This window comes from Wyeomyia smithii, chromosome 1 (assembly GCF_029784165.1).
Source record: "Wyeomyia smithii strain HCP4-BCI-WySm-NY-G18 chromosome 1, ASM2978416v1, whole genome shotgun sequence".
Lineage (NCBI taxonomy): Eukaryota > Metazoa > Arthropoda > Insecta > Diptera > Culicidae > Wyeomyia > Wyeomyia smithii.
Window position 1 is genome coordinate 159,291,155 of NC_073694.1, and position 22,006 is coordinate 159,313,160.

The following is a 22,006-nucleotide window of genomic DNA, read 5'->3' on the forward strand; positions in this document are numbered from 1 at the left end:
CGGTGACATATCAACACTATTACATATATTTTAAATTTTTTCAATAATAGATTGTAATTGCTTTCGTAGTTAATTCAATCTAATTGTAGAATAATTGTAAACCCACTTGTCACACAAAAAATGAATTAAAAATAAAACCTTAACCCAACCTTAACCTATATTACTGACTATGAAGTGAACTAATCGTTGTAATCGGGGATTGCAACGATTCTTGTTGGAATGTTAAATTTATATATTATAAATTTTAAACCTCTAACTGATCAAAAGTCTAAATACGAAGAGAATAAGAAAAGTTATCTTAAGTTCAAAATTCCATGAACCCCTATCAATCACAAAAAAACCTTGTAAAAAACCACGTATTTAAAAGAACGACGCAAAAACCTAGTGATTTGGAAAAATCTTCGTAAAAAATCGTGTAGATAAGCGTGTAAAAATGTAACTGTGTAAAAACATCTTATTTTAGCCTGTTACCGTAACTGTTACTAATTGTGACTGCATTCCGCATTCTCATCCGTCTATGATCACTTTTTTGCATATGGAACACTAATACTAAGTTTGGTGAAAATCGGTTATAATGGAACATACACATCTTAACTTTTGTGTAGATAGAGTTATATCAAATTACTAAATCTCAATCCCAAATTAAATTTCCATTATTCAAAATAGTATATCTACACACATAAATCTCAATTAGCAAAGCTCAAATCGTAATGGCCTTGAACGCATTTTGTTAAATGTTTTTCGCAAACATTACCATTTTTATAAAATTTTAAATTTGTTTTCAATGCTGGTTGACAACATACAATCCCTTTGGAACAAGTCCAAACCATCTGAAAAATTAATCAATGAAATTATTTCTAGCAATAGGTCAGCTGATTTCAACCAAGCACAGACTGTCACAGACCCAGAAGTAACACAAAAAATAAAAATATCAAAAACAAAGAATAAAATCATAGCTCTGATGTTCGTATTTTTCGTCATAAAAAGTTTTTATTTTTTATTGTTTTCCTATGTTTAATATTAGGCACAAAATGATTGTTAAATTGACCCGTCCAAAAACTATTTATACTCTAATGCTTTTAGTTTATACTTTTGCTGCAAAATCTGTGATGCTAGAATGATTTCAGCCGGTGCTTTCAGTGTTGCTGCTTTATTCAAAAGAGTCCTAAAATTAAAAACTGTAAATGCATTTAAGAGGTTAAAAGGCCATCACCACCCTTACCATACGCTGCGGCTCACAAAAACCATCGACTTGGGAAAACAAAACCCATTGAATCGGCAAGAATTAACCCTCGCGTATGCGCCTTGATTTTCGAACACCACAAAATCGGAAACATTTAATTCCGGCAGTAGAATATTCTCCGCGAAGCAGTCACTTCCGTCGCAGGTGGGCCCGTACAGGAATGTTTTGTGCTCTGGTCCAAAATTTTTGCTGCTCTTCCAAAGCACCGGCTTCACAGGCATGTTGCGATACTTTGCACTGTAGAATGTACTATTTGCGTGGGGTTGTTCACATCGCGGAATACCCGCTTGCCATGGACAGGAATAACAGCGGTACAAGCCGCGGCGCAGTAAAATCTGCCTGGCTCTGCAATCACGGTCCATCCTTGACCCTCGGGAAAGAATTCGTCCAGGGCACGGTTGATGTGCACCGCGTATATTTCAATGTCTGCCGATTTGTCTCCATTGAATCCTCCCCCCAGATCGATCAACCAGAAGTTGAATCCAATGGATTTGGCATAATCGGTAATTTCACGGCCCATTTGAATAGCTTCGTAGAAAATTTCCACATCCGAACACGCGGATCCAACGTTGAAGCACCAGCCGACTACATTGATGCCGAGCTCCTTCGCTAGGTCCAACAGTTCGCGAGCTTCCTTGTGCGGATCACAACCAAATTTTACACCAAGGTTTACCTTTGCTTTTCGCGAATCGAACCGATACCGAATGAGTACCCTGAAAATATTATTTTTTTCATTTTATTAAGTTAAAAAGTGTAACACATCTGTAATTTACTCCGCTTCGGGGTAATATTGATGAATTTTTCTAAGCTCCGTATCACTGTCGAAAACGGTCCGAACTCCCACTTTACTGGCAAATTTCAACGATTCGATGGTCTTAGCTGGTTGAGCGAAAATGATCCGTTCGGAGCCGACTCCCAATTCCAGCATGCGTTGAACCTCCGCCTTCGAGGCACAATCAAATCCGCATCCCAGCAGAACGGTCGTTTCCACGATCGGCGCATCGTCGTTACTCTTGATAGCGTAAAACGGACGTACTCTCGGCAGATTGCGTACCCAGTTGTAGTGCCGTTTGACAACTGTATTCAGCTCAACCAGATGGAGTGGTTCCTCGCGGGGTCCGAGTGCCACCAGTCGGTCGACTAGCGCTTCCGAGGAAACCGAATCGTTCACAATCTCTACACGGTTAGCGAGTGCGTTCAGAACGTCCATGGTATTGAAAAGTTCTTGGTAAACTCGTGGAGTGGTTGTTCGTTTATATACACTCGCTGATTAGATTAGAAACGGTTAACTTGTGTTAATGAGTTAGCATTACATATTGGCTGTTGCAAAAGTTTAATCCTGGCCTGTTGACTGACAACTGTATGATAGATGATTGTATTAGTGTTTTCGAATTTTTTAAACTAAAATCACAGACTAACAGACATAACACGTCGAACAAATTTTTAATAAAATCATCGTTTGGATGATGCCAGTACTTTACGATAGTAACACTAGCACCATCTGCTGTCGAGTTCGCGCTGCGTCATGTATTTCGACATCAGCGCTAGCGTTACTGCATGTGTCAAATGGGGAACTACAAAATATGTATGAGATTGCATGACAGTGCCCCAGACGACGTTTTCGCGCGATGACTGTTATTCGATTGAAAATCTGAAATGAACGTTTTTTTGTGGCGATGGAGCTAGGTTCAAGTGTTACGTCTGTTAGTCGTGCTAAAACATAATGTCGTGTGACTTTTATTATTGATACTGATAACATGAAAATCATCATGACTAGCGAAAGCTTTTGTTGGTAAACAAACCTGTGTTGCAAAATTGTTTTCTTGGATCATTGTGAAATAAATCTAAAAATCAGCAATGCATTATGTCAGTGACAAAATCGTACATAAACATGTTGGTTTCACCATAACTCTGAAACGTTTGAACCGTTCTCCACCAAACACGGTATGCTTATTTCTTGACACAAATAGATGATTATAAACTGGGTAACAATAGGTAAAACTGGTCACTTGCAATGCACACTGGGCCAGGAATGGAATCTAGCGGAGCGAAATTAATAGTGCTCTCAGGGTTTGACTAATCGGTTTTCGAACTCCTACGAAGTTTTTTTGGTATAGTTAGGGCTTCATTTTGGATGTTTGAACTAGTTCGGAATTAGCCGCAAAGGTGGCGTTGCGATGCTAACTTCTTTCCCTTACGCACTAGAGCTTTGCGGTATTCGACAAAGTTGTAGATCTCAAAATTTCATGAAACTTTACAGAATATTCAAAATTTCTAACTCTTCAAGTTTCAGAGATCTACGAGTGTTTATAAATTTTGTCTGAAACTCACGTTTCATTGTGATAATTTTATGAGTTCACTCGAATTAATTTCTTACAAATTTTTTCTCGATAAAAATTGAATAATTACGTCGTTTTCTTCCGAGTAAAGAAGTTTTTGAAGTACTTAAGTGAAAATATTACACAAAATTTGAAAAAAAATACATGACTTTGTGAAGTAGATATCTCGGCGGGTAGCAAATATTAGCAAACCATAATAAAAAATTTATTTGCGTCAAATGGGTTCAGTTTATCGGTTTATTGTCTTTGACAAAGTTATTGATAGTAATTTTGTCCTTTCAAAAAATATAGACACTGTAAAATAAATTTGAATTTTCAGCCCCCTATCCCCCCTTGTGGACAAGCGTGGACATTGATAAAATCACCCCCCCCCCCCTCTATTTGTCAACGTGAACAGTTTTTTACAATGAAAAATTGAAAAACGTTTATTTCTGTGGTTTATTTAGTGATCAAACACAAAAAATGACAGCAAAAGAATAACGAACATATATTCAGATTCAGCTTAAAAACATTTAGACTATAAATGGAATGATTGAAAACACTTGTGAACGTGAGAAAAACAAAACAGTAGATTCCGAAGACTACTTTAAAATGACTTCTAATAAAACAAAATTGGAGCTCAAATAGAAAATAGTCAAACATAGCACAACATTCATGAAATTATTATATGACCAAAACGCAAATTAAATTATAATAAAGTTGTAAACCGCTCGAAAAAATAAAAAAAAGATCAAAAACAAAAAGGACTCAACAGTAAGTTAATATGGTTGAAAGCCTTTGTAGAAACTGGAAAGATAAAAACTGTCTCACAAGTTAGAAAAGAATAAAAAAAATTAACATTTACTCCATACTTAACTCAAAATGCATGAAAACGCTCCGAAAAGCAAACTGACTGAGACCACTCAAAACAGAAAGTAGAAAAATATAACTTCAATTTCAGTTCAACAAGTTCTCGGGAAAACAGGAAAATACTATAAATTGAACATTAGGAAAAGGTCGAAAGCTACTATCAAAAATTTATCTCAAACTAACATCATAAGCATCTTTAAAATGTAGAATGAAAGCATACAAAAGTTTAAGCTGAAATCAAAAATATCATTTTAATTTTTGATTACATATTGGGTGCTGCAAAAGAAATTGAAAATTGATTCAAAATAATAAAGTAGGTAATTCTAACGAGAGGTAGGGGAAAAAAGTGATTCAAATTCAGTCTTTTGGTTCGAGGACTCTTCTAAATAAAAAAAAGGTCAAAGCAAAAATTGACTCCTATTGTGGTTCCATAGATGGATGAGACTAACGACAAAATTGAATCCAAATTTAACTTACAGCTTAGTAGAAAATGCCTCAAAGAATTAAAACAAAGTTTTAAAAATGATTTAAATTAGTCTAAAACCATACTGCACCTCTGCTAACAAGATTCTTGTAAGATTCTCAAAATACGCTCAACATGTTTGAAGAATCATTTCAAAAAAAAAAAAAAAATTGATGAAATAAAAATAAAACTATGACATAATAAATACATTTTAAATTTATCTCAAATCTAGCTCACAAATAGCATGATTTTAAATTTATATCAAATATAGTTGACAACGACTCTAAAAACCAGAATATCTATAGAATTTTCATTATGACCCGATATGTTTTTTTAAGTAGATTTCCATTTGAAGAACAAAAAACGTGGACATTTGCTTACTTCCTAAACCCTCCCCCCATAAGTTGTCCACGTGGAATGTGGACGACCCCTTACGAAAGCAAAAAAAAACATCGGGAAGGCCACAACTGAAATTAGTTCCAAATTGGAAAAAAAACTTTTCAACAAAAAAAACTTCTTAAAAATTGATCTCAAATCAGTATCAAATAACCTTCAATAAACAACTATAAACCAGAAAAAATATCAAGCTCAAGAAAAAACTACAGCCTTGGTGGGAGTGAGTTTGTGCCATCTAACCATCTAATTCTAATTCGAAGAAACTTATTCAAGAAAGATTGGTGTTATGATCGCCATGGGATGGCTAATGAACAATGGGTTTGTATGGCACAAGATCACTCCGACTTACGGTATATCAAATTTGATTTAGAATGCATAAAAACACTCGTAGATGTTGCTTGAAACAACTGAAATTAATTCGAAAGGCCCGGAAAACTGGAAAAGAATGAATTTCGAATTCAACCCAAAATCCATCCTAAAATATTTAAAACAATTCTCTAAAAAAACGGATCAAGAAAAATAGGCATTTCGTGGCGCCGGCCACGTCCTTACAGTCGTTGGGGAGACATAGTTAGAGGATTGTTAGTTCGACAAACGTTGTTATGAGACCGAGTTCACCTCTGCATCTCTACGGATGTCACAGGAAGGGTATTTGTGTTAGTATGATGGAGTAGGAAAGATCAGGATTCGCCGTGGTAGGCAACACGATCAGATATTTTCTAATCCCGCGCGAGAGAAATAATTTTTTGAACCAAATAAAAAATCTTCAGATACAACAGCTAAGCGCGAATCAACGAGCTGATTTGCAGGCACCGATTTTATGCCCTGTGAGAGTAAGCTATGCGATACGAATCTCCAGATGACCAGCCACCGCGAACCGACCTCAAACGATTGATCACTGTACTAAAAACAAAACCTATCTATCTTTTTTTGTTATTTTAGAATCAATGAAGTTGATATATTTAATAATTAAAAACAATACTGTGAACAATTAATGTATATCGCGATGACCTAGTTTAAAGCGGCCACTATGCGGTATCCAGTTACTGTCTTCATCACATTTGACATGTGACTTATATTCGAATGCGAGTTGTAAAAAGTAAATTATTTTTAAACGCCCAGCCTGCTCATGTGTTAAACTATACGAATATTCGCCGTTAATATCAATCGTTAACGCAAAAAAATACCTAATAAAAGATAAAAATGGCAAAGTTCCACGCATCCAAAGCTAAATTAAAAAAAAAAGGGACAAACACACCTAAACCGAAACGTCCTAAATTAATAGTGTATATAGCAAAAACTTAGCTTGGAGCTAAAAATAATCACTTAAAAGCCAGAGAGGTCATGAAGAACAAATTAAAAACAATGCATATTGAAACGAAGTGACCGGACAAATTTTAAGTTAAAAATTTCAAAACATTTTAACAATTAAAAATATCGCGAAACAGACAAACAAGTTGTGCGGTACGCGTCTTTTCTCAGGTAAGAAATATGAATATGAACAATGAGAAAATATATAAAAACGCTGCGCTTTGCGCCGTCTAGCCTGAAAAACACAATCAGCCTAAGAAATCGTGGGATACAACACACATGCGGATACCAGAATATAAGTATTTGATTCATGTCGGTGAAAGCCATTAGCAGTTTAAATAAACATGTCTGTAAACATATGCACTTATCTTAGACACCGAAGCAGCAGTCAGTGAGTCAAGCATGCCGCCGAGCTCGCCTCGAGCGAGCACAAACGAACCGTTTCCATGATTACAGTTGTCGCTCTCTCGGCTTCTGCCGCTCAGCCAGCGTTGCCAGGTATCCAGATTGATCAGGATTATCCAGATTTTGGAACACGTACCCAGGTGGACAGATTTGATGCTTAATTATCCAGATTTTTCATAAATGATCCAGATTTTATCCAGATTTTATTTTCTCTGTTTCGCATAAAGGTCATCATTTCAAATTTGAAGCCAAATTTTGCAATTTTGTCACGTCAAATGTTGGGTATTCTAAGAGTTTTATTCGAAAAATTACCTTTTGCCTCACAAAATGGCTGCCAGATTTTATTTTTACTTTTTCCAGATTTTTAAAAAATTTACCTGGCAACGCTGCGCTCAGCAGAACTTACCATCGGCGACAAGCATATGTACAGCGTAACACTGGAGAAGAGGTTTCACTGCGATGAACTTTAGACACGATACACTCTTCGCATGAACACGAACGCTAAACGCGTTCACCAACACAACACTGCGCTATTAGGACAGCCATTTGCAGAGTGATAAACTGTATAAAATATTCTTCTAATTCTAATTCTAATTCAAGTTATATCTAATTCTAAAATTCTACTTTCTGAGTCCCTTCACTCATAATTCACTTCAAACACACTGTAATAAACAAGGAATATCCTCAACTACAACTATCACACGAATTTTAAATTTTTTTGCACTATGCACCTTAAACGCGATTATTAAGGACACGATAAACAAAGCGTCTACACACGGCGAGCTTCCTCTCCTCTCTCCTAATTTTCAGAATAATCGAATCACAGAAAAAAAAATTAACAATGGAGAAAGTGACATATTAGGGTGGGACTGATTGCATGTCTGACGAACGGCTCACCATTGAATTTTTCTAGCAACACTGCTACAGTATGCTGCTGTTGCAAACTTGCTTAAGAATAAGAAATAATTTCGCGTGGAATTAAGCTTGAAAGTGTGATTTTTGTTCATAGTATCTTCGAAGAAGCTAAGATAAATTTTACGCGATATCATTTCTTATCACATGGTTGAATTTGCAACACCAGCATGCTGCAGCAGTATTGCTAGAAAAATACAATGGTGAGCCGTTTATCCGATATTCAATCTGTTTGAGGGAAATAACTTTTTTTACAAGCATCGAAGCATCGAAGTTTTTCCCAAGAAAATGTCCTACAATTGTCATGTATCGGTATATTTTTAGGAGCAAACTGGACACCTCTAGGGGATAACTTCTGAAAAAGTAGATTTTCCCATATAAAATCGTATGGGAACTTTGAAAATCGAGCGCAAAAATATAGTTCCACCGATCGATCTGATCGACACAGACGGGAACGAAGAAATAACACCATCGCTTTTTTCCATATAACTGTGTCCAGTCTAATACATATGAAACACAAATTTCTGTCCATCTCAAGAACAAACTAAGTAAATGGAACCAGGGGAGTGTTTTGGGGGTAACAAATATGTCCATAATAGTTCGACACCCCTCCCCGTTCTGGGAAAGAGGGGTCCCATACAAGGAAACAAAGATTTCTGCACATCTCAAGAACTAACCAAGTAAATGGAACCAAATTTGGGAGATGAATGTTTAAGGAATAAAAAATATGTACATTTTGGCTCGACATGCCTCTCTCTTTCGTAAAGAAAGGGTTCCATACAAATGAAACACATATCTATGCACATCTTCAGAAATAATCAAGTAAATGGAACCAAATTTGAAATGCTGTGGTTTTTGGGAGCAAGAAAATTTGTTATGGTGGTTCGACTCCCCTCTCCCTTCTGGTCGAGGAGACTCTCATACAAATGAAACTCAAATCTTCTCACAACTCAAGAACCAATCAAGTGAATGGAATCAAACTTGGCATGTGGAGCTTTTCGGGAGCAAGAAATATTTTTCTGGTGATTCTCCTGGATGGCAGAGCTCCTATACAAATTAAACATAAATTTCTGGTGGTTTGGCACTCCTCCGTACGCTGGAAGAGGAGAAGGTCTCTCATACAAACTAAACCTATGTTTCAACGAGTTTTTTTTCCAAAAACAGGTAAAAATAATCGGGATGATGCACAGTATCCAAAAATCGACTTCAGATGCCATTTTTAAATTTGAAATGGAAGCTTCCGGTTTCTGGGAAACATCCGAACATGACCGGTTACCACCAAATATGGTTTCAGAATGACGCACAGAGGTCAAAAATTGACCCAAAATGCCATTTCGGAATCCAAGGTCTAGTTTCTGAAAAATAGCGTAAAGTGACCAAGTACCACTCAATATGGGTATTGCTGGATTCTTAATAATGCACTGAAGCCACAAGATCAATATGGATATTTACGTAATCGAGATGAAGCAAAGCAATAAGGCATTGACTATGGACACCATTTTGAATTCAAAGATTACCACTTTCGGTTTCTGTAAAACAGCCAAAATAACTGGCAATATTGATATTTCCGGAATCGAATTGATGCTCAGATGCCAGAAAAACTGCTGAAGATGACCAAATACCACCCAATATGAATATTTCCAGAATCGAGGTGATGTACAGAGGCCAAAAGTCGAGGATATTGTTATTCCGATATAACCAAACGATGGACTTTTGACTTAGTACATATCCAATGGACGACTCGTCATGCATTTGCAGACCTTAAACAAATCGCAAGGAATTAATCAATTTGAAATGTTTTAAATTATTTAAATAAAGTCAAAAATGGGCGGGATGAAGTTTGTCGGGTCAGCTAGTTGTCGGATAAAGAAGGCTGTTACGAAGTTTTTCAAACTTCGAAGTTTTGCCTTCGAGATATCAAAATAGTCTTCGTTCATGAAAGCAAACGTTAGTTTAACTATTGGGACGGGAAGATGCTGTTAATTTTTGCCACTGTTATGGAGTAAATCATAGCGGGCAGTTGGTGTTGGTGAGCTCTTGTACGTGATTGAGTCCTTGTCCGTGGAAACTCGACCTTGAAACTTTTAATCATTTTTCACTGCTGATCTATGGAATTACAATGATAAGTGAAGTATCACGCTACGCATAACAATAAAATAAGGCAAAACACTACTTTTAAAACTTTTATTTGTTACGGTCAAGAATATTGAGTTTTGTATTGAAGGTTGGTCTTAGCTTACATTATTCCAGCAACAAGCTAACGTATATACATGCTTGCTACAGAACAAAACATACCTTTATTTCTAAAATATATAAAAACATAAAATGGTTTTCTAGTAAAATCGTGAAACCTTTGTATTGTATTATTATGATTTTGTATTTGGATTGTATTATTTTAGTTTTTTTTACCTCAAGCTAGTATGCTAAAAGATACTTTTTCCATCTCTTGTACATACTTCTAATATTCTAATAAACCCAAGCGGCCATGGTTCTTTGATTTATCAAAATAAATTTCGATATTTGTTTTGTGTTATTCACGCATGTATCTTGATCAGTGCTGATAAAAGTCATTTTCCCCATCAAAATTCTTCGAAAATTACAGCCAATCATTCACAATTGTCCCTTCCAATGATCGCAGCACTCTTTCAGATACACTAGATTTTCGTCCTAGTAACGTGCTGTTATACTCAGTTGAAATAGATCGCGCGCATCGTTCACGGTTACGAAATAAAATTTGACGACAAATCCAACCAAATGATCTTCACTTCAAAGCGAAAAAGAAAAACAAACAGTCCACTCAACCAAAATGAACCTTACCGAAACACTTTTCACTGAAACTGACCAATGCCTTGACAATCTTCGTTAACTGATAAACTGATTTTGTTGTCTTGCTTTCATCGCATGAAATATAATGAGGTGTTTTGACAGTTCACTTGCATGCAAAAAGCGGGAAGGGAGAACTCTGAAAGGATTGTAAAAAAATAACGTTTATGGATGCTTTTTTTCACTTTCACTCAAGAGTGTCAACAAATATCAACCCTGATCTTGATACGCTTTTTCAGACCACCAAATAAAATTTCAAACTCGCCTAGAAAATTGACAAAACATTTTGATTTATTTACATTGATTTTCAGTCTGAGCGAATGCAATTAGAAAGGTTTCTCAGTCAGGAAATTTGAGTACCATTTCGTTTGACAACCGAGAAGATAAAGAAGGTCATGGTAAAAAAAACTAGACAAAATTTTACTGTTTGCAAATAAACCCAGACCACGAGACCTCCCAGCCAGCGCCGGGAAAGATCAGGACCTGCTCTTGACCCTGTGTGTATGTCGGGCATTATTATGTTACCTACCTGTGTGGCGTCTTGCGGGCCATATTTGGGATGATGCATACCTGGGCTGGGATTGTGAAAAGGAACACGATGATGGTTTTGCTGTTTATTTACTCAATGTGATAAATATATTCGTCCGCCTTGTTTGCCCATTCAGAGCCGACTTTTAGGCTGCTCATCCCTATGGTGGAAGTTTGATCCATCTCTAGGAGGCGCCTGTTTGTGTTCGTCACTTTCCGGAGTAAATATTTACCTAGGACACTGGCTTGATAAGTGATTTTTCAATTGTTGTTTACGACAGCGAAGTGGCTTCACGGAGTTCACAAGAGATGTCCACTTCGATGAATTAAAAATGAAGGACACGCACCAAAAGTCAGTTTGATGGCTAGCGATGTTTTAGCGCTTGAGCCTTGTCGCGTCATTTGCGTTTTTTTCTCAATTCTAATTTGGTGCCACATTGATTGGCAAACGAATTGAATCATCTATCCGCTAAAAACCAGCATCCGAAAACGGAAAAAACAGCACCGCAAACCATAAACGATCATCCATCCTAAAACTTGTCCAACAACATTCGGCATTCAGTGCGGTTTTGACAGGCATTCTGAGCGGGTGCCCATCAAAACCGACCCACAGCATCACGGCCATATGGCACAGTGTAACCTTGGGGTGCCCATTTGCCGGCACCATCATCGTTACCGCTGGCAACCGAATCCGTTTCTCATGTCGACTTCGGAATTTGAATTTGATGAAAGGGGCTAGCTCTTGAGGGGTACTCAACGGAGAACCGGCAGCTCACTCACTGTACAGCTGAAGAGTTGCACACATTGTATAACATAGTGCCCATCCAATGACACCACCACGACTTACAAACACAGTTCTAATGAATAGGTCCAACCGAGGGGTCAAGTGAGAAACATCTCCACCAAACGAAGCACGGCCCTTTCCTGTTTAGTATTGGCAGGCGTAATTTGATTCTGCTATTAGACTTACTGGTGCAGCACTTGGCAACATTCAGGATAGTAACGATCGAGATGATGGTTTGCAGTTACTGAGTGCAGTAACCACAATTAAGACTCCTTCCTCTTGACATAATAAGTCCCTCTTAGAATAAACCTGGCCAGAGAGGAACGTTAGGTGTAGCCTCAGTTCAGGCAATTGTAATTTGGCAATATTGGTAGGATAGAAAAAAGGCTCGGTATAGAAGAGCAGTAAGCTTGAAATGTAAGGGTAAACTCTCACACACAAGCACGGATATAAATGAAAAAAAAAATAAAAAAGCGTATCATTCACTTCAATAGTGATACTGCCAATAATATGAAGTGCGGAGTACAGAAAACACCTGGGCAATATCACAATAGATCAAAATGTCTCTGGTCGCAGTGATGAGTCCACACAGAGAAAAAAAAACCACAATTACTAAATGCGCAGAGCTATGCGTTTTTGTGTATTTATTTATATATTTGTGTTTTCAAAAATGCTATGCTGTGCTATCCTCACATATTGTTGTGTTTTGTGCCAAAAATTCTCAAATATGTGTAATTCATCAAACGAAATTCATTTCAGCAAAATTCCACAGTACAAAAACATGTTGAACTGCCAATCGTTTGCGGTTGCCATTTTAAGTCGTAAATTGGCCAAATTAACCATGTGCGCCGCTGGTTCAAAGCTTAATCAACTCGCACTCGCAAGTGCGTAAGGCAACACGAGCAGCATAAAGCACTTATCTAATCAGTGGCGCGCATTTTTTTTTTTTGGATGCCTGTCACACCGAGGATGAGATAGAGATAGTAGTTTCATTGAACCAGTGGCTTAACATGGATGTGTTAAGTGTGCTCGAGGGTCGGTTAGAGGTTGTAGATGATTCCGTGGCTTCTAGGGAATTGATTGATCGGCTGGTTGCGTTGGGACCGCGTGAAGAACCACTGCATCTGGTCGAGTTGGACGCGGTCGTGAAACGGCACTATGACTGGCTGCGACATCTGCCGCGGGTTCGACCGTTTTATGCCCTGAAGAGTAACGACGAAGCGGCGATGCTCGAAGTGACCGCTTTGCTAGGCTGTGGTTTCGACTGTGCCTCGAAGGCTGAGATCCAGCGGGTTTTAGGTCTAGGGATCGATCGCGAGCGGATTATGTTTGGTCAGCCAGCGAAGACCATCGAAGCGCTGCAGTTTGCTAAAGCGGGTGCGAACCGTTTCTGACAGTGACACGGAACTGCGGAAGATTCATCAGTACTATCCCGAGGCAGAGTGAAGTTGATTGTGTTTATTTAGATGAATATTAGAGAATTTATTGATATGATTTTTAGAGTATTGATTCGTTTCCAGTACGAATCTAGCAGGGTAAAGACGAATTATAATGTCAAATTTGGTTGCGAACCTGGAACGGAAGCTCGTCAGCTGCTTGATTTGGCAAAAGAACTTGGAATTAATGTAATCGGTTGGTGTTTTAACGTTGGAGCTGCTTGTTCGGATCCGGAGATCTTTCATGGAGCCATCCGAACGGGACGAGAGATAACCGATTACGCAACCACTTTAGGATTTTCTTTCCGGTTGATCGACTTGGGAGGCGGTTTCGCCGGCAGCAAGGGGGTAGACGTTGACTTTTATGCGGCACATATTAATCAAGCGTTGGAGGAGTTTTTCCCGGACAATGAAAGGTGGACGGTGATTGCGGAGCCCGGCAGGTATTACAGTGCCGCTGCTCACACCTCTGTGATTCCCGTGCACGGTAAAAGGTTGTTTCGGGATGAGAACAACCCGGCACAGATTGAAAAGGTGTTTTATTACTTCAATGACGGAATTTACGGTACGTTTTTCAGTGTGAAATATCGCAAAATGCCACTTAAACCGGTGATTTGGAAAAAACGCAAAGAGTGCGGACCGGAGCACAGATCGTTTTTATACGGGCCATCTTGTGATGGCATTGATTGCTTTGCCGAGGATATTCTACTGCCGGAGCTAGACGTTTCAGATTTTGTTGTTTTCGAAAACCAAGGCGCATATGCGAGAGTTCACTCTTGTAGATTTAATGGATTTTGCATTCCAAAATCCGTTATTTTTATAAGGAGAAGTGTCTGGTAATATTGGTAATGTGAATAGCTGACAATATTTCCATAGTGTGTCATTTTAGGAATCTTCTGGAGCAGCTGGCATCAGCGACTGAACCGAATAATTTTGTTCTTAATTCAGAATTTTTGCAGCTCAATTATAAATTGGAAGCCGTGTCATTCGAATAGACTCATCTCATATGTATGCAAACGTGTTTGTTATCGTCTGTTAGAAACACAAAGCAAACAATAGAAATGGTATTTAAATATATTGCTTCCTAATCATTAATTGTAGGTTTTTATTGTCCCCTTGCTTACAAAATAGTGTTCCACAATATTGTAAAAACTAGATTTAGAAAGGCTAAACTCGAGTGATTTTGTAGAGTAACCACAAGAAGATACCCAAAAAGCATACTGGGAACCTTACACCAAATTATCTTCTTACCAGTATAACGCAACCAAGGATTATCCCTTCCGTGTGAACCCGAAAAAAAACGAAAACTTTACTCATCCTCGTTCTCGGTCCCACCGGATTTTTCTCAGCTCTTATCTTGCGGGTTTTGATTCGGCCGATCGATTGTTGCAAAATATGTTTCCAAAACAAGAAACTCTCCCACACCTAGCATATGATCGATTGCAGATTGCGCCATGGGAAAATTATGCAATTCGGTCTCTCGCTCTCTCTTCTATCTCCTTGAACTCCAATCAACCGTACCCGCTTAGCATCGGGTAGGTAACCGGTATTATTATCCGTTTCCTGAAGAGCTTTAAATCTCGACAGCTCTTTTTTGTGTGTGATTTTTCTGCTGTCTTGAATGGTGCGCGCTCATTCGTCTGTGTTTGCCTCTTCGCTTGCCTAATCAATCAACAGCTGGTCTATACGTCATGGGAAATTGCTCATACTTACCTTGAACGGTGATGAGCAGAAGATTAAACGATGAAAGTTTTTTATGATGTTTCTAGTGTACCGTACCTATAATCGAATAATCAATGTTATCGTCACACTGCAGAAGTTCTAATAACTATCCATTTAATTTCAACTTTTTCACTCAAAACTACTCCCAGTCTGGCAGGTGCACGTCCTTCTAATGAAAATCCAAAATAATTATGTTTACGTTCGGGTTTGTATACACGAGAGCTGGAAGCAACATTAGCTTCCGGCGATCGCAAAGTCGACAGAGAGTTCGAAGCTTAATTTGTTGTTTTTCTGCTGCAGTCACCGTCGCTGGAGCAGGTGCATCAAACGATTTTAATCCGAACAGCCGGCACACGCGAGAGAACGATGTAGATTTAGAGGTTCGCTGTTGTGTCCGATATACCGCCCCGACTGCTCAATTCATCAATTTTGAGATTCTTAGAATGCCACACGTGGGACGAAAATGCCAACATTTCGCAAATCAAATTTGTTGCTCCTTCTCAGGGTCCTCCATCCATTTGGATGCACAAATGCTGCAAGCATCGCGGTGAAATATACACAGCGAAAGGGGAAAAAATATTGAATTTTGCCACCTGTTGCTCTCGTTGCATACGATAATAATCAAGCCAGAATGAATAACATGCTCCGGTATCGCGGATGCAGCCAGGAATCAAAACACCTTGTTGGCGGGAAGATGAGAAGAACGTCCGTACGAGTGAGAATGTCGCAGTTCTTCACTGCTGACGGACCATCATCGTGTTCTGGGTTCTTCGTGTCCAATCGATACACAGACAGGTTCTGCTGAAGTGAATTGAGGAAGAGTTTCGAATATAGCCGGACAGTGAAGATAGGTTTTTAATCATCATTAGCATCATTAATAGCTCCGATTTGATAACGTAGTTGTTGTTGAGTATTAAGTTACGAAAAGTTACAGGCCATCTGCGCTCATATGGATTTTAAGCAATTTTAACATATTTTTAATTAGTTTTTTCAATTCAATAATTCCTATATGTGAACAAATGCCTTACAGTACATATCGTTGTATTGTTGAGCAGAATTTTCACGTGAGCATATATTTTCCGCAGAGTTACGGGCAGCGTTTTTGTAATTTGTAATCGCGCAAAATCTGTTTTTCTTATATCCGTGAACAAAACCTTACTTTACTGTCTAGAAATGCATAACAGTCCCATGTGAATTTTCATCGTTTTTGAGGTAATCCTCAGGAACTTCTTTACATTAAGCGTGCTTTCGAAAAACCACAAAAAAGCTATGTTTGTTGCAAAAATGATGAGAAAAATATGAATTTTGGTCAGTCCTACGTTACAAATAAACGCATAACAGGTTCAGAGCTAAAAATAACAAGTAGAAAATCGTAGATACTCTATTGATTGGGCTTTAAAAAAAAGTTTGGTTGTGTGGTATTATGGGTGGAAAAAAGAAGATAAAGCATAAAAAAGGAGAAAATGAGAAAAAATCATTATTTTTAACTTTGTTGGTCGGCATCTTTCTACTCCCGGGATTTTCCGGGCTGGGTCCCCTTTTTTAGAGTTTCGGGGAATTTTACGTAGATCAGACACCTACCATTCAATTTCTGAGACTTTTTTACTCAATATAAGATATAATTTGACTACCACTTCAAGATATTAGCGAATTACCATTAATGCTCAGAAATAATCGAAATTATTTTGCTTTGTGAAATATACTTAAACTATGCCAAAATGCGTAAAATCACCGTTTTGAGCTCAGTTTTTGTCTGATTTAAGATCTGTTTTTTTCAAAAGATGGGTGAAGGATGCTAATATGTGGACAAACTCTTAGAATTTTGATATTTGGCCTCAAAACAAAATGGCGTCGAAAAAACCACAAAAATTACCGGTTTCTCAAAAATTTAAAATGGCGCCATTGTTGCCCCTTAAGTTGAAATATATTCAAACTCGGGGAAATTTAATTTTGCATAAAAATACACAAAAAAATTATATATAGAAGCTAAGGCAGAAAAAAAGCCAATTTTTGTTGCACTGTGTTATATTTTTGTCCGCTTGCTCGTATGAAAGTGTCCCATAGTGCTGTGTTTGGCCAGTTTACCAGGCGTCTAATCACCCTCAAGTTTTCTTCGATCTGGTCGAGCCATCGTGCACGCTAAGCCCTTCTATTTTTGGTGCCGGTATGGTTTGAGTGTAGAGAAGCGATTTTACAGGATTGACGTCCAGTATCCTCACGACGTGACTGGCTCACCGGGGTTCTCTTCAAGCAACGCATGCAGCCTATGGTTCATGCTCATAGTCCACAGCACCTTTCGTTCGAAAACTCCAAGGGCTTTCAGGTCCTCTGCGAGAAGCGCTGTTGTCTCGATTTCATAAAGGACCGGTCTTAACGTATGCGGTAAAAATGGACTTTTTTCGGATGGTGATAAAAAAAACAAACACAGATAATTGAGTTTAGAGCCCGACAAAGTCATTTTCAATTGACGATTATCAGGTTATAGTGGGTTTACCTACAAACGGCCGAAACACGAACGGCCGAATCACAAACGGCCGAATTTCAAACGGTCGAAATAACAAACGGCCGAATGTATCAAACGGCCGAACCACAAAAGGCCGAATCATTCGAAAGGCCGAAAAATCATTGATAATTAATGGTGATTTGAATGAAACCCGAAATTATCCACCTAGCGGTGAAACCCAGCCTCTTTCATTCGAACTTATTATTCGTTGAAATAGATTTATACGATTTTTATAATTTCTGGTGCATTTTGTTTTTCACTCTAAATAACAAACTTTAGGTAGCCAACAGCACAACTATAACTAATATTGAAAACTTTACATTCACACACATATGAACATATATAAACACATACACACGAAAATAATATGAAATAAATAGGAAATTGATCTTGGTATAATCGAAACGTCACTGTACTTATTTAGAGGTCAGAATCGATTATATATTAGGGCGGGGAAAAGTGATCGAATTCCCAGAACCAAGTTTTTTTGGTTCCTTTTGGGGCCCCAAAAACCTTAAACTTACCTGAAGTCGATTGGTTTTGTCTCCGCTTGGCGCATTTCATTTCAAATTTGTATTTGCAGAGGACATTGAAGAACTAGAATGTCCCTAAGAAGAGCTATAGCTGTTAAAATTGGAGTATGTCGATTTAAATGAAAATCTTGTTTTCTGCCAACATTACCAATGTATCAGTGTCAGTAGGATTCCCATCAGAAGTAACCTGCCGTTACGAGTTTGTACCCTCAGCTGGATCAAGGAAACAAATTTAGGTAAATGTTCTAGGCGTAGAAAGAAACTACAACGAGTTTCAGCGGTAACTTCTGATGGTAATCTGACTGACGCCGGTACACTGGCAGTGTTGGCAAAAAAAAATGATTTGCAACATAAATTTCGACATACTCAACTTTGAACAGCTCTAGTATTTTTTTGGAACACCCTAGCTCTTTAGTGTCTTTAGCCAAATTGTTAGGCATCAAAAAACCTATCATTTGAAGTTATTAAACCTCTGGTTTGAGCCATTTTGAGAACTTTAGAATGGCAAATGCATAAAAGTTGGTTTTTCCATACAAATCTCCATATAAATTTGAAATGCAATGCGCCAAGCGGAGACAAAACCAATCGAGTTCCGATAAATTTAGGATTGTTTGGAACCCCAAATAAAACAAAAAAACTTGGTTTTGGCTTTCTGCTATCAAGTTTCGTTTTTTCCATATAACGATTCCCCACCCTATTATATATAGACTCGATGATATATGGACTCGATTATACATCATTTTAGGTTCGATTATTTATAGCAGGAATTTTTTTCTTTATTTTAAATATGAGCTGAAATTTTGTAAGAAAACGTCCATAAAATACGTAATGCTTGAGAAGAATTTTGGCTATTTGATTCGATAAAGTGTTACCACCCATGCGAAAAGTTCTAAGAATTTATACAAAAAGGGGTTTCGAAAATATTAATTTTGTTTCATTGTTATTTGTTTCCGTTTCCTAATTGTTTCATAGATTAAAAAAAAAATTGAAAATTCATTTTAGATAAAAATTATGTATGATAATTATGTATGCTTACTTGCTTCCGACGGCGTGATTGGTTGTGCTTAGGGCCGCCTTGGTTCCTTGCCCTCGATTATGCGGCAGAGCCGCATTGATATCGTTTCCAAACAGAATGTTCAACGAAAAAACTAGTTATTTTACACATTTAAGGCAAGTTTTCAATTTTTTATCTATTTTTTGATGTTGCTTAAAAAGTATGCAACATAAAATAGCTGCAACAAAAAAAAAAGTGAAATAAAAATAAAACTCGGCCTTTCGTGAATCGGCCGATCGAAATTTCGGCCTTTCGTTAGTATTGATATAATTCGGCCGTTTGAAATTGGGCCGTTTGAGATTCGGCCGTTTGTGTTTCGGCCGTTTGGAGCTATCCCGTTATAGTGACACTTTGACCCGTCGTTTTTAATTGAAAAGCTTTTGCATCATATTCGAGCACTTTCGAGTACTAATTTCAATTGAGACACTGAAGGAAAGGAAAGAATCTCTCTCTCTTCGTCACCCTCTCCGTCAATTGAAATAGTCATCAGTTTCATTTGAAATGATCCGATGAACAACAGACGGGAAAGAGAGGAAGAAGTGATTCGATGACAGTTGCCGAAAGGAATCAAGTGAAAATGAAACTGTTCGAATCGAAATGACAGCGCGAGATATCAGTTTCATTGTTTTGTTTCGAAAGTTTAGAGCCCTGATTAAGTTTGATAAATTAAACATAGAAGATAATTATGTATGCTTACTTGCAAAATTTACGCCCTTGCGAGCGGCCTTCCGGCAGTTAACCAGAAAATTCGCCATGGCGGACGAAAAAATGCGTGTAGGCATCGATTTGGGTTCTTTCTTAGTTTTATTTATCAATTCCTTCTCAGTTTTCGCAACAAAATTGTTGGAGTAGATCTTACGCTTCACGTTTGCCTAGGAATTCTCGATGGGACGCAACTTGAGGACGTTGGGCAAGCTTGCAACTTGGGTACCACATCGATGTTCATCCGCTCCATCTCCTACACCGATTACTTCGAGTAATGGACCGACACTAGATCCGGCCAAAACACCGCGTCTTCGGCCTTAAGGTATTTCTTGATGAAGGATGCAGCTTCCAGCAGGCACTTCGTACTATAAATTTCCCCATTCACGGCCAGTCCCGAACGAGAGAAGAAGAGTGACTCTCGCATCCCCTTATCGCTGATTGATCGCTCGGTGTGTGAAATGAAATTCACATCAGTGCTCATTTGCTTCGCACCCTGACAGTCGTTGCCATCCAGGGTGAGGCAGGTCTTATCGTCCATCACCACCGCCATGTCATGATTTGTTGGGGAAATCGACTTGACCATCTCATTCAGGCGTTGGCACTGCGTCATTGCCTGCAGCTCCGAGACCAGTAGACGGGACTACCGCTTCCTGACATGTATGTCCATGTTCGCCAGGTTCTTTTTAACTGTTTGGCAGGTTGCGCCGACCTCCCGGTCAAGCGCACGCAGCGATGTAGCCACTTTTCCCTCGGTCTTCCTCTTCAGCATCCTTTGAAGCTTCTCGTCGCTCAGGGTCGTCGGTCGTTCAAAACCGGGCTTTCTTACGATGCTCTGATTATTGTCCAATAGCGCCTAGATGTTGTAGATGCCGGAACGGGCGTATCCGGTGTCCACGAACTGCCGCACGATGTCCGTTTTCGACGCAACAGGCTACCGTTCTTTGAATGCACACAATTCTGAACTGAGTAGCTTCACTGTATTCGCTATCACGGATAGAGTTCGACTTATAGAGCTGTCAATTTATTTTTGCTGATTCATGGGTTGATTAATGATGCATGAGGAGTTTCGTCAGTGCGTGTGAAGGTAAACCCATGAGAACTCGGCAATTTTTGACCATTTTTTACCGCAAACGTTAGCAGGGTTTCGTAAAGCTTGAGTTGAGACTTCTTCCATCGTTGCACTCGATTAGACCGAAGTGTCTTTCGGAGTGAGAAATAGGCACGATTTTCAGCCTGGATGCGTCTTTGGATCTCATTGCTGGTATTATTGTCGGCGATCATCTGTTACCCCAAAAACATGAACTGCTTCGACGCATTTATCTGCTGTTCAAATCGTCTGGCTTCGGCTTTCAGTTGGGGATTGGTTTCCTCCGCTGTCGCAAAATTACGTCAAAGTCATCCGCGAAGCCCAGAAGCCCGACCTTGTGAAAACCGTGCCCCTCGTGTCGATGCCTGCCGTCCGGACCACACCTTCAAATGCGATGTTGAACAACAAACAGGTCTTAACCCCTGCGCGATTCAGAGGCGCTCGACAACATTTTCGAAATACGCACGTAGTACATCATATGCGCAATAGTGGTCTTGATCAATCAGGTCACTTTATCTGAGAAACTGTTGTCGTGCATGATCATAGCTGTTCTTGATCGACTGTATCATGGGCCATCGTGAAATAAGTGTAGATGTAACGGAACGGAAAAAGATCTGGTCCGTTGTGGTTCGGGCTTCCGTAAAGCCCGCTTGGTACTGGCCCGGAAACCTCCTGGTTGAAGAAGTATTTTGTAGGCTGCATCGATAAGCGAAATGCTGCGATCGTTGCGGCGCTCCACTTTGTCACCTTTTTTGTAGACAGGGTAGAAGATTCCCTCCATCCGTTGATCTAGCAGCTTTTGCTCCTCCCAAATTCTGGAAATGAGCCAGTGCATATAGCGCGCTATAGCTTGTGCATCCCTACCATGGTTAAAGAGTTCGCTCAGCAGTTCATCTTTACTGGTGGCTTTGTT

At 38.8% G+C, this 22,006-nt stretch overlaps 2 pseudogenes; one reads left to right on the top strand and one right to left on the bottom strand.

Moving 5' to 3' along the window:
* Nucleotides 1-988: 988 nt before the first annotated feature.
* On the bottom strand, nt 989-2,489 carry LOC129719098 (ornithine decarboxylase-like; annotated as a pseudogene).
* Nucleotides 2,490-13,063: 10,574 nt separating this feature from the next.
* LOC129719099 (ornithine decarboxylase 1-like) lies at nt 13,064-14,524 on the top strand (annotated as a pseudogene).
* Nucleotides 14,525-22,006: the final 7,482 nt, after the last annotated feature.